We start from the raw sequence: 13,975 nt of genomic DNA, 5'->3' as shown, positions 1-13,975 counted from the left end.
GCTGAGGAAAAAAATATGCTGAAGCAAAAGATTGTGGTGATAAGAAAGTACAGTAAATGAAAAATAAATACAGAAGTACATAGATGACACAGCCAACGTCATTTATTTTTGGGAGAGGATTCTATTTATTGTGCTGGGTATATTTTGTGAAGGGAAGACATTTTTGCAACATTTTTGGTTTAAAAGGGAATGTTAACATTGATGGGTACTGGTAAGAGACTATATTATATTTAATCCTCTACAGACACACAATAAAAATGGCTGGTGCCTGTTTTTAAAAACTCAGGGCCTACACATAAACAGCCCCAGTAACAGAGTTTAAACCCCATCAGGCAGATTAATGAAGCATAGGAATAGGCTTTTAAGCCTTCTTTTAATACATTCCAGCTGCTTGAGGCAGTTGGCCTCCGTTACCCGTCCTTCAGAGAAACAGACTACATAGTGAAGTAAGTTTAAAATACATTTTACTTACAGTTGTGCATTGTCCTTAGCAGTGAAGATAAAATTCAGGTGATTGTTAGGTTGATTTGTAGCTGGTTGACTGACCAAACGAAAGAGCTGTCACTAATGGTTCCTCATCACTCTGGGAGAGGGGGGGGGAGACAAATGGTGTGCCACAGGGTTCTGTCCTGGGCCTGTTGCTGTCCAATATATTTTTAAACCACTTGGATGAAGGAATTGAGGGAACGCTCATCAGACTTGCAGATGACACCAACCCGGGACTCATCTTTGTCTGACCAGTAATCCCCTGGCTCTGAGACAGATTAAGGGAAGACTGAGAGGAGATATGATAGCCATCTTCAAATATCTAAAGGGCTGTCACATGGAAGATGGAGCAAGTTTGTTTTCTCCTGCTCTGGAGGGTAGGACCCAAACCAATGGATTCCAGTTACAAGAAAGGAGATTCCAACTAAACATCAAGAAGAACTTTCTGACAGTAAGAGCTGTTTGACAGTGAAATGGACTCCCTTGGAAGGTGATGGACTCGCCTTCCTTGGAGGTTTTTAAGCAGAGGTTGGATGGCCACATTTGTCATGGATGCTTTAGCTGAGATTCCTGCATTGCAGGGGGTTGAACTAGATGATCCTCAGAGTCTATTACAACTCTACAATTCTATGGATCTATGAGCATTTCTTTCTGATTACATGTTCAAAATGGCTGGAAGCCAAGTCTAATGAAACAGAAGAGTTAGTGGAAAGCAGAGGGGTAAAAAGGGAGCAAAACACCCCTAAGGAAATCAGCAGCCAAGAGGTCAGCCCTCTGCCTCCTGAAGTACAAGCTAGAATAACTCATCTCTCCACACTGGTATCTTCTCTTGTAAATCAGCCCTAGCCCAATAGAAGCAAAGCAAAGTTTGTTAGAGAAATGTGGTCTGAACTTGGGGCAACCAGCTCAGACCTCACAGGTTGGGCTTCTTCAGACAGACTGAAGTACAACAATAGGCTTGATTACCTTCCTCCCAACGTGAAGGGGAGTGACCTGGCTAAGCCTGGCAGGACAGTTTACTCTATGGCATTAACCCCTCTGTGCTGGTTACCACATATGAAGTCCATTAGAAATCCTTTGAGTAAGATCAGAACTTATTCTGAATAGGATTTTTATCATGTGAAGTTACAGCAAAGAGCGACTCTGAACATGTGCAGAGTATTATTTTCTGTCACTGCTGGGTAGACTGAGCAGGCCCACTTCTTGTTGTTCAGTCATGTCTGACTCTTCGTGACCCCATGGACCAGAGCACGCCAGGCACTCCTGTCTTCCACCGCCTCCCGCAGTTTGGTCAGGCTCATGTTTGTAGCTTCGAGAACACTGTCCAACCATCTCGTCCTCTGTCGTCCCCTTCTTCTTGTGCCCTCAATCTTTCCCAACATCAGGGTCTTTTCCAGGGAGTCTTCTCTTCTCATGAGGTGGCTAAAGTATTGGAGCCTCAGCTTCAGGATCGGTCAGCTTCAGGACCTTCCAGTGAGCACTCAGGGCTGAGCAGGCCCACACACATCTGTAATTAGAAGGCTTGGCTTCCATGTGACATTGGTGCTTTCATCCTGGAATTTTGTTTGCTTTAAGAAACTGCCATGGCTGCTGACAGGAACAATGGGCCTTTGTGAGCATTGCCTCGGGTTATTCAAGGACTCCATTTTCAGGCTGATTAGGCAACTGGAGCTGAAGGGAAGGTGGTGTGTTATTAACCTAGAAGCTCATGCACCGCGTACGACTGAACTGGTAGTCAGCCAATGCAAGTGGAAGTCTGAAATGCACTCCTCCCACTGCCCAAAAGACAGGAACAAATTTGTTTAGGAGTTGCAAGTGAATGAGGGTTCAATTCTATTCTCATTTACCTTGGTGTAAGCCCCACTGGATTCAATAGGGCTTATTTCTGAGTATAGGACTGCACTGTAAGGTTACAGCCCTCAGCAGTAAACATTTGTAGAATTTTCCTTAAATCAAATCAAAACAAAACAAAGACAGACTGGATATGGCAGGCTGAATTTGTGATTAATTCCTGCAACGACACCAAAAGGAGTCCCCGTCCCCCCCCAGTAGTGAGAAACTGTGATATGTTTACAGGCATTAGCTGACACAGCCCGGGATGTAACATTGCATGTTATGCAAATACATCATCCTAAAAATGTCTGTCTCTGACGGATGGTCACATTATTTCTGTCAAGCATAGTCAAAGGCATTCTGTTTCTTTCTTACCATTCTTTGATGCTTACAGAGGGATTAAGATGCCTCTGTAAATCATATGCCCTCTGAATTCAAATAGGCTTGGCTGTGGAATTCTGGACTGTTTCCTAAAATGTAGCACAAGAAAAATACTAATTAGTAATGATATTGTAGTTTAATTTTGCTAGCAATGCTTTGGATGGCAGTTGATGATATTTCTCAGGTATAGGTTGGATGGCTTTAAAGGAAGATTGGGCAAATTTGTGGAGGATAGATAGATGATAGATAGATAGATAGATAGATAGATAGATAGATAGATAGATAGATACCAACTCTTAGGGGGCAAGAGGTCTTCAACCTCCTTCCCAATAAAACATTTTTTTGGGGGGCCAAGTTGATGGGCATTGCCATTCAAATTGTCCATGCACCACCTCATATGATCAGTTATACAGGGCATGGCATACTTGGGCTCCCCAGTCCAAGTTGGCACCCCTGGATAGAGAGATGGCTTTTCTGTGAGAATACTCACCCATACAGAGTACCAGCATCTTTTTTTTGCTGGCAGTGACCAGAGGAGGAGCAGCGCAGAGAGAAGAAACGCCATGCTGCATCTGCAGCAGCACAACCAAACACCTTCATCTGCCCCAGCTGCAAGAAAACATGTCTCTTCCATATTGGCCTCTACAGCCACAGCAGCCGCTGCAACCTGCCCACAGTTTGACTTCACCCCCAAGAAGCACTCCTCCATTGTCGCCTGAGACAGACGGATGCCAACGAAACAACATAGCAGCTGTTTTGTGCTGGCACCCACAGCACTTTTATCAATAGATGAAATAGATTATTGATGAGTACTAGCACCCCATTTTTTTTACCCCCAAAAGCAGTGTGTGTGTGTGTGTGTATCAAGTGCCAGGGGCCATGTTAGTCAATGGCTTCTTTGAAAAGTCCATTCAATAGGACACTCTTCTCCCCCCATCCCCACCCCATGGAAAGCTCTATAGAAACACAGTGAAGTGGAGCCATTTTGCCAGTCCATTTGCTGCATTCAACCGGGGTGCTCATTCCCCAATTGACTGGCTGAAACCACATGGTGAGCAGCTTGCACAAAAGGAGCTCCTCTATGGCCACCTAAACAACATTTAATGCATGCTGTTAAATTTCCAGAGACTGGAGTCGCTGGCAGGGGTCAACCGTCCTATCAGATACTCATATTTCTGTGTTCCTCCTCTCTCTCTCCAAAACTCAGCTAGACATAGCTCCCGTTTTATCTTCACATGCACTGAAAAGGCCAAATGTCCTATATTTGGGAGGGACAGGGGGAAACCTTTATCAGCAATGGGGCCTTGTCGCTGGTTTTTAGCAAGGCCTGCTGACATATTTATTGCCCATTTGTGCCAATGTTTATGTTTTCCTCTGAAACGTTTGAACTCAGGTCAAGCAGCCTACAGCACTGATGAGATACTTATCTATGGCTCTGCTGTTGTTCTTTTAGCAGGCCGGTGTCGTTTTCAAACTTGTTTTACTTGCAAATTAGGCTTTTTTTTAACAAAGGGGAGGGAGTAGGCAAGACTTGGCAGCAGTAGCAGTTGCTCTCCCTTAATACAACACTCTCAGGAAGATGAATTAGTCCCAGATCATAGACAACAGGGAATGTGGCTACAATCCAGATGGCAATCGCTGTGAGGGGCTCCTTAAATAACCTAGTAGCAGGCAGTTCCGAGAACCAAAAGACAGGGAACACCCTGCTTGCCCTAGTTATTCATCATTGAATTTGTTGTTGTTGTTTAGTCGTTTAGTCGTGTCCAACTTTTCGTGACCCCATGGACCAGAGCACGCCAGGCACTCCTGTCTTCCACTGCCTCCCGCAGTTTGGTCAAACTCATGCTGGTAGCTTCGAGAACACTGTCCAACCATCTCGTCCTCTGTCGTCCCCTTCTCCTTGTGCCCTCCATCTTTCCCAACATCAGGGTCTTTTCCAGGGAGTCTTTTCTCATGAGGTGGCCAAAGTATTGGAGCCTAAGCTTCACGATCTGTCCTTCCAGTGAGCACTCAGGGCTGATTTCCTTAAGAATGGATAGGTTTGATCTTCTTGCAGTCCATGGGACTCTCAAGAGTCTCCTCCGGCACCATAATTCAAAAGCATCAATTCTTCGGCGATCAGCCTTCTTTATGGTCCAGCTCTCACTTCCATACATCACTACTGGGAAAACCATAGCTTTTACTATACGGACCTTTGTTGGCAAGGTGATTCATCATTGAATAACTGACCCTATAAACATGGCACTCGAGGAACTGGAGAAGCTGGTAGGCAGTTCACTGTTCAGAAGGGCCATAGCTCAGTTGCAGAACAGCTGCCTTGCAGGCAGAAGGTCCCAAGTTATATCTCTAGCATCTCCAGGAAGGCTGGGTGAGACTCTTGACTAAAACTCTAGAGAGTCTCCATCAGTCCCTGTAGACAACACCAGTAGTGGTCCATGTGGCACTTACTTGATGTCCTGTCACTGAAGACATTGCACTTATGAGGAAGGAGAGGAGAGAGGTGAGGTCAGCATGGTGTAAGTGCACTGGCAGGCACACTGGACTGACTCTGCCAATGCAGCTGCCCTACACTGACCTCCCTGCCACCACTCCCCTCCCCCTCCCTGTAAACGTGGCAATGCTGGTGGCCAAAGGTCAGGTGAGCATTCCCGTCCTACCCCTTATTATTAGTAATTAATTGCCTGTCCTTCACCCCAAGGTCCCAAGTTGAGTTGCAACATTAAACACAATATTTAAAAACAGATTTTAAAAAACTTAAAATCATAGAAATAAGGTGAATAGTACTTATTAGTAGTAGTATTAACATTTTAAAGAAATTATCTCCCACCCTTCATCCTAAGGTCCCAGGGCAGGTTTACAACCATTTTAAATGCTAGGGGTTGCAGCCCCTTGCTTGCCAACCCTGCCAAGCCCCAAGCCCCCATCATGGAGGCTCAGGGCTAACAAGCCTGCAAATTTCATCCAATTCTGCAAAAAAACCCCAAAACACACACACACAACTGTATAGATGTTTCATTTAATAAATAAAAATAAAACTTCCAAGATGCCCAGCACACACAATTGTTCTTAATTTAGCAGCCTGTATCCAGTCAGGAGGATTTAATCAAAATCTGTCCAAAACAACAAACAGTATAGCTATTTTTAATTTCTCCATAATAGAACTTGCTGAAAGTGCAAAACTTCATTTTTTAATGAACTGAGATTCCGACATGAGCCATATCAGGCAGCTTCCACAGCTTTTCAGGCCAAAACAGGCTATTTTCCAGAGCAGCAAACTGTGGGGTCCAAGCTGAATGTTGTGGTTGGTGCACAACCCTAACCATGAGCTATTCTCCTCTCCTCCACACTTTTAACTAAAGTTTTACTTTGAGCAGAAGTGACAGGCAACAACAAACCAGAACTTTTGCAGAACTATGCACTATGCCAAGATGAAAGCATCTCTCTCTCTTTCTGAAAGACTGAGACACACAAAATAGGCATGATATGAGAACTGGATCGTTGCAATATTAAACTTGAGGTACATGGTTCAGAGTGAGATTAATCAAGAAGTTAAGTGTGCAATAGACTAGGACCCCTTCTGAATGGTTAATCCACTTCTTATCCAGAGTTCACTTCAAATTCCCCTACTCTGTCAGAATGGACTGTGTGTCAATTTCCATATTTGCAGATGAACAAAAGTGTTTTAATGTCAGCTCCAGATTATGAGGTGCAGCAGAAGAGATCAAACAGTCCTTAAGGTAATTTGGGCCAAAGTTATTAGTCAGATATGAAATATAGTTGCATCTTTAAAAATCAACAAACATGGGGGCACTTCCAAGTCTTGAAATCATAAAATGATACCCAAATAGCTTTGTTGCTATTTTATTGCCACTGTTGACATATTGGAAACCACCCTGAGAGGATTTGAAAGCCGGAAAGATGGCCTATAAATATGTCAAATCAATCAATATAAATAAACCTTGGAAAATATGTGCCAGATCTGAAGATCTGGAAGATCACTAACCTTTTGAGAAGTTGGAGGCTGCCCACGTGCCAGCTTTCAGCTAAAGGTTTTTCAAACACTCAGCAGGGAAAATTAGATTCAGGCGGCCTTGTGTAATCAGCAATTCTCCACAGCGGGCAAAAAGGGCAAATGGACTTAAACATCCAAACCAAACAAAAGGGAAAAATTGCAGCCATCTAGGCAGAGAAACCCCAATAAATACCGTCAACAGCCGTGGAGAGCGGAGCTACTGTGTATTATGTGTCAGCAGCAAAACAGAAGACAGCTGTGAAAAATAAATATTGCTTCTAATCTGTTTAAGAGTAAAATATCTCCTAAGCTCATCGGGCTCTGTAATAGAAGAGTATTATTTTTCATAAATGAAAATGGTGTGAGAGAAGAAAGGCCAGATATCTAGGTACAGCAGTTTGAATCGGAATAGTCTCGCTTGATATTCCAGTCACGATGTCCCAGAAGCTTATTCGGGAGTTCATTCAGAGGAGGTAATGACTAGGAAAATGACAAAGAAAACTGTTACTGGCCATTAGTGAGCAATCACTCTGTCATATTACCAAGATAATTTAGATAAATGGTTGAGCTGTCTCCCCGGGAAACAGGGTGCCAGTTCTGATAGGAGCAGCCTTTTAAGGATTTTGACATATATTATTTATTTCTTACAGACACACGTCATTCTACAGATGTTGACTCGTTCCTTCATATCCGTTTGAGGGGAATTGTAAAAATCCGTTTCAGTAATCTGAGAACAACACACACACACACAAAAGGCTGATGTTCATTCTACAAGGCAGCATCAACGTAGACTTGGCTTTGAAGCACAAGGTTGCTTCTGCTAACAAATGGGGGCATTTCATTCTCCTCCTCCTTGTGACAGACTCTCTCCATGTCACAAGACATAGCCAGGGATTGTGGAAGTTGCAGTTTACAAATCCGGTCAGCACCAAGTGGGCTATTCCTGCTGTAGGCACTCTGCTGAAAAAAGGCAGTAAAGGAGGAAGAGGAGATAACAGGTCGAGTTACCTTGATCCTTCCTTGTCTCCAGCTGTATAGCATGACAGCCATCTGTAGGATTACTACAGAAACACAGAATCATAGAGAATCACCTAAAGTAAAATGAAAAGTGAATTTAGGCTTTCCTCGCTTGGTGAGATATATGAGAAGTTAACTCAGGAAGGCAAAAGGGGTTCAATACAATTAGTAACATTTCTCTGGTAGGTTGCGTGTGTAAAGAAAAATACATTTAACACATATTGAAAAGCCTCAAGAAAATCAAAAAAGCAACCAGAAACTTATGAGATCGGGAAAGTCTTGCATCTTGCATTCTCAAATTGTATAAAAGGTCTGCACTTCCTTTCAAACAATTTTTTTTTACTACAAACACCCTGTTTTACTCATCACACACAGGTTGATTTGCTTAAGATTTGCTGTATGCTGCAATTATACACCACTCCCTTAATTTTGTCACTGAGAATTCTTTCATTAAAAAATAATAATACTATCTAGGGCAGCTTTCTCCAGTCTCGTGCTTTCCAGAACTTTGATTCCATCAGCCCCCATCCTGCCTGGTCAATTGTAAAGGATGGTGGGAGCTGTAGTCCACAGCAACATCAGCTGGGCACTAGGTATGGGGGAGAGTGATTTAGGGGGGCAAGCCAAGGGCACCTTTGTATCCTTATTTATTGCCCATTCTTCTTTTTCTTCTTTAGAAATTCATTTATTGATACCTATTCAAAAATATACACTAGTCCATACCCATTACAAAGTATCTTTTTTATAATAAACTGAAATAAAACAGCTACTTGATCTAAAAAAGAACAAAGAACAGAAAAAGAGAGACGGAAAGATAGAGAAAGCAAAAGAAAAGGAGATAAGAGATTAAAGAAAGATAAAGAATGATAAAAAGACTTCTGATTCTCTGCTCTACAGCTATTCAATCATTAAAATCCAACCAAATCCCAATGTTACAAGTTCGTTTTCTCTTTCACGCAAAAAGTGCATAAGAAGTTTCCAGTCCTGAATAAATGTTGACAATGATTTTTCCTCTAATTAAGCTTGCTAACTTTGCCATCTCATAGAATCATAGAATCATAGAGTTGGAAGAGACCACAAGGGCCATCGAGTCCAACCCCCTGCCAAGCAGGAAACACCATCAGAGCACTCCTGACATATGGTTGTCAAGCCTCTGCTTAAAGACCTCCAAAGAAGGAGACTCCACCACACTCCTTGGCAGCAAATTCCACTGTCGAATAGCTCTTACTGTCAGGAAGTTCTTCCTAATGTTTAGGTGGAATCTTCTTTCTTGTAGTTTGGATCCATTGCTCCGTGTCCGCTTCTCTGGAGCAGCAGAAAACAACCTTTCTCCCTCCTCTATGTGACATCCTTTTATATATTTGAACATGGCTATCATATCACCCCTTAACCTCCTCTTCTCCAGGCTAAACATGCCCAGCTCCCTTAGCCGTTCCTCATAAGGCATCGTTTTCAGGCCTTTGACCATTTTGGTTGCCCTCCTCTGGACACGTTCCAGTTTGTCAGTGTTCTTCTTGAACTGTGGTGCCCAGAACTGGACACAGTACTCCAGGTGAGGTCTGACCAGAGCAGAATACAATGGCACTATTACTTCCCTTGATCTAGATGCTATACTCCTATTGATGCAGCCCAGAATTGCATTGGCTTTTTTAGCTGCCGCGTCACACTGTTGGCTCATGTCAAGTTTGTGGTCAACCAAGACTCCTAGATCCTTTTCACATGTACTGCTCTCAAGCCAGGTGTCCCCCATCTTGTATTTGTGCCTCTCATTTTTTTTGCCCAAGTGCAATACTTTACATTTCTCCCTGTTAAAATTCATCTTGTTTGTTTTTGCCCAGTTCTGTAATCTGTCAAGGTCGTTTTGAAGTGTGATCCTGTCCTCTGGGGTGTTAGCCACCCCTCCCAGTTTGGTGTCATCTGCAAATTTGATCAGGATGCCCTTGAGTCCATCATCCAAGTCGTTGATAAAGATGTTGAATAAGACCGGGCCCAAGACAGAACCCTGTGGCACCCCACTAGTCACTCTTCTCCAGGATGAAGAGGAACCATTGATGAGCACCCTTTGGGTTCGGTCAGTCAGCCAGTTACAAATCCACTGAGTGGTAGCATAGTCAAGACCGCATTTTACCAGCTTCTTTACAAGAATATCATGGGGCACCTTGTCAAATGCCTTGCTGAAATCAAGGTAGGCTACATCCACTGCGTTCCCTTCATCTACCAGGCTTGTAATTCTGTCAAAAAACTAGATCAGGTTAGTCTGACATGACTTATTTTTCAGAAATCCATGCTGACTATTGGTGATCACAGCATTCCTTTCTAGGTGCTCACAGACTGTTTGCTTAATGATCTGCTCCAGAATCTTCCCTGGTATTGATGTCAGACTGACTGGGCAGTAATTATTTGGGTCCTCTCTTTTCCCCTTTTTGAAAATAGGGACAACACTTGCCCTCCTCCAGTCTGCCGGGACTTCGCCTGTTCTCCAGGAATTCTCAAAGATGACTGCCAGTGGTTCTGAGATCACATCTGCCAGTTCTTTTAATACTCTTGGATGCAGTTCATCTGGCCCTGGAGACTTGAATACATCTAAACTAGCCAAGTATTCTTGTACTATCTCCTTAGTTATTCTGGGCTGTGTTTCCTTTGCTGAATCATTTGCTCCAAATTCTTCAGGTCGGGCATTGTTTTCTTTATCGGAGAAGACTGAGGCAAAGAAGGCATTGAGGAGTTCAGCCCTTTCTGTGTCCCCTGTTTGCATTTCACCATCTTCTCCTCTGAGTGACCCCACTGTTTCTTTGTTCTTCCTTTTGCTACGAACATACCCATAAAAGCCTTTTTTGTTGCTTTTAACCTCTCTAGCAAGCCTGAGTTCATTCTGTGCTTTAGCTTTTCTGACTTTGTGTCTACACGTGCTGGCTATTTGTTTGAATTCCTCTTTGGTGGTTTCCCCCCTTTTCCATTTTTTGTACACATTCTTTTTAAATCTTAACTCAGTTAAAAGTTCTTTAGATAGCCACCCTGGCTTCTTTAGGCACCTTCCATGTTTCTGTCTCATTGGTATTGCCTGACGTTGTGCTTTTACTATCTCCCTCTTAACAAACTCCCAGCCATCATTAACTCCCTTTCCTTTTAGTATTACTGTCCATGGGATCTCACCCAGCACTTCCGTAAGTTTTATGAAGTCGGCTTTCTTAAAGTCAAGAAATTGAGTCCTAGTATGCTTGGCTGCTCCTTTCCGCTGTATAGTAAACTTCAGAAGAGCATGATCACTCGCGCCTAATGATCCTTCCACTTCTACCCCACTAACCAGGTCATCAACAGTGGTTAGGACCAGATCTAAAATGGCTGTTCCTCTTGTTGCTTCTCCCACTTTCTGGACAATGAAGTTGTCTGCAAGACCAGTGAGGAATCTCTTTGACCTTATGCTCTTGGCTGAGTTTGACATCCAACAAATATCCGGGTAATTGAAGTCCCCCATTACTACTATCTCCCTTCCTTTTGCATGCTTGGCCATCTGTTCCAGGAAGGCATCATCTATGTCCTCCGTTTGGCTTGGGGATCTACAGTAAACTCCCACAATGAGGTCACTGTTATTCTTCTCTCCCTTAATTTTGACCCAAATGCTCTCACTTTGGCTTTGAGGTTCTAAATCTTGGATCTCTTCACAGGTATACACATCCCTGACATATAACGCCACTCCTCCTCCTTTCTTGTCTGGTCTGTTTCTCTGAAATAGATTGTATCCCCCCATTATTACATTCCAATCGTGGGACTTATCCCACCAGGTTTCAGTGATCTCACCCAAGCCCAATACTCATTTATTGGCCATTCTGGATAATATTGTGAATCCTCATCTTCCTGATTCACAATTAGTTGACTCTTGACATCTGGCCAAAATTATAATTCACTGTAAGGAATCCCCCCCCCCTTCTCTCTCTCTCTCTCTCTCTCTCTCTCTCTCTCTCTCTCCCTCCCCCCCCCCATGTATGTATTAGAATTTCACAGTATAGCCTAACCTGGAGTGTGGAAAACAGCAATCAAATGCTGCTAATGTGGCTAAAAGCACTAATCTGTTTTATGAAGCACAAATTCCTTTGTAATGTTTTCCCATCAGATCCTATGCATTTTCCCATGGCTTTTTCTTGTCATTTTCCCTTCGTGATCACTTATCATTCGAAAGCAAGGCATTTCTATTTCCCAGCCTATTTTCTTCATTTTTATTACCTGCAGAGGGTCTGTTCCACTAAAACCGTAATGACACAATGATTGCCATGGCAACAGACTGGTGTCCTAAATCATGGCTGCAATTTCTTGGCAGAAATGAGCCAAGTTCTAGGCTTGGAACAGCGCAAAATCAAACATGGAGGTTTCTAAATATTAGAGACAAAGCATTTCTTAAGTAAAGACATGCCTTCCCTTTATGGAACACAGCTATAATAAGAGATAATTCAGACATAATTGTAAGAACTTGGGACGCAGACTGAATAGTCCCATTTTGGACATCTTTATTTCCTTAATCATTTCAACAAATTATATACCATTACAGTGGTACCTCGGGTTACATACGCTTCAGGTTACAGACTCCGCTAACCCAGAAATAGTACCTCGGGTTAAGAACTTTGCTTCAGGATGAGAACAGAAATAGCGCAGCAGTGGGGTGGCGGCAGCAGGAGGCCCCATTAGCTAGTGGTGCTTCAGGTTAAGAACAGTTTCAGGTTAAGAACGGACCTCCGGAACGAATTAAGTACTTAACCCGAGGTACCACTGTACATGCCATAGTCTCTGGGCAGCATACAATGAAGTCCAATCCAGTTTGCAAGGCTGGGATTGCAAGGCTGGGATATGTCTGCAAGGCTAGGATCAAAGGGTGCATGGCTGTTGCATCTTTCTCATGCCACCCTGCCAGCCTCAAGCCACTTTGGGAGGCTGGGATAACCCAGGGACTGTGCTGGCTGGCCAGGTTCCTGCACAGGTGAGTGGGCAGGTGGCACAGTGTGGCCCCACTTGGGTCTGGTGGCGGTGGGTCACTCCAACAGAGTCGGTGTTGAGGGCTGGGCTGGTGGGCTCCATTCACCCTCGGTACCCTGCTCCCACCCACCTTGGGCCATAGCAAACCAAGCTACGCCACTGGAACGCAATCCTGAGCACACTTTCTAGGAGGTAAACCCCATAAAATGCAGTGGACTGGGGCTTCCTTATGTGTAAACAGGCATAGGACAGTAGTGTTACTGCTGAATATTCCATTTAATTTTAGAGGCTTGGATCGAAGAGGAGGGATGTCCGTTGTAATAAAGCTACAGAGAACAATGATTCCAATTGTAATAAAGTGTAAGTGCAGTACAGATTAAAATGATTCTGCCAATAAGCCATATAACACCGGTCCTAAAAGTCCCACATTGGCTCCCAGTACATTTCCAAGCACAATTCAGTGTGTTGGTGCTGACCTTTAAAGCCCTAAACAGCCTCGGCCCAATATACCTCAAGGAGCATCTCCACCCCCATTGTTCAGCCTGAGGTCCAGCTCCAAGGGCTTCTGGCGGTTCCCTCACTGCGAGAAGTGAGATTACAGGGAACCAGGCAGAGGGCCTTCTCGGTAGTGGCACCCACCCTGTGGAACGCCCTCCCACCAGATGTCAAAGAGAACAACAACTACCAGACTTTTAGAAGACATCTTTGATATTTTATTGTGTTTTTAACAGAATTGTTGGGAGTCGCCCAGAATTATTTTTTATTATAAATTATTATAAAGTAGCAGGGTTTTGAAAAGATTACCTGATGAACCTCAGGGAGCCTTCTGGCCTGCGACATGTTAAAATGAACAGCCTGTCATATTGAGGGCCTATTATGTTTTTTTAAAATATCCCGCATCACTGAAATATAAGGAACCCCCCCTTTTCCTTTAGATGCTGAACGATATCATCTGGTTGAAGGCCTTTCCACGTTCTTCTAGATCATTCACCCTCACTTCCCTTCCAAGGGTACAGCCGGCCACGTCATGCTTAGCTGGTGTGACACAGTGGCATACAGTTGGCCGAGAAGTAAATCTGGCAAAATGACTTCCGTGTAGGAAGCTGTCTGCCAGTCAATCAGTCTGGGAGCAGCCTTTGAAAGGGGAAGCTGTCGCAACTCCATTAAAGAAAAACGCGTAGGATTATTGCCATGCTTAGTAACGAGTTACATTAAATTGCATAGGCTTGACTGCTGGTAAAATCAACAGCCATGAAACGTCCAAAACCACAATTAAAACCT

General features: G+C 43.6%; 2 long non-coding RNA genes across 2 annotated transcripts in view; both read right to left on the bottom strand.

Moving 5' to 3' along the window:
* Positions 1–13,975, bottom strand: part of LOC308459312 — a 171,451-nt gene that overhangs the window by 26,564 nt on the left and 130,912 nt on the right. The gene's annotated exons all lie outside the window — the stretch shown is intronic.
* Positions 257–7,196, bottom strand: LOC308459726. The gene is made up of 3 exons (XR_013978297.1): positions 6,704–7,196; positions 2,695–2,789; positions 257–583 (listed from the first exon to the last, which is right to left on the bottom strand). It is a non-coding gene; the product is annotated as an uncharacterized lncRNA (long non-coding RNA).

The sequence above is a fragment of the Podarcis pityusensis genome (assembly GCF_964106645.2).
Source record: "Podarcis pityusensis genome assembly, chromosome: 12".
NCBI lineage: Eukaryota > Metazoa > Chordata > Lepidosauria > Squamata > Lacertidae > Podarcis > Podarcis pityusensis.
This window is presented reverse-complemented; position numbering and strand designations above follow the sequence as displayed.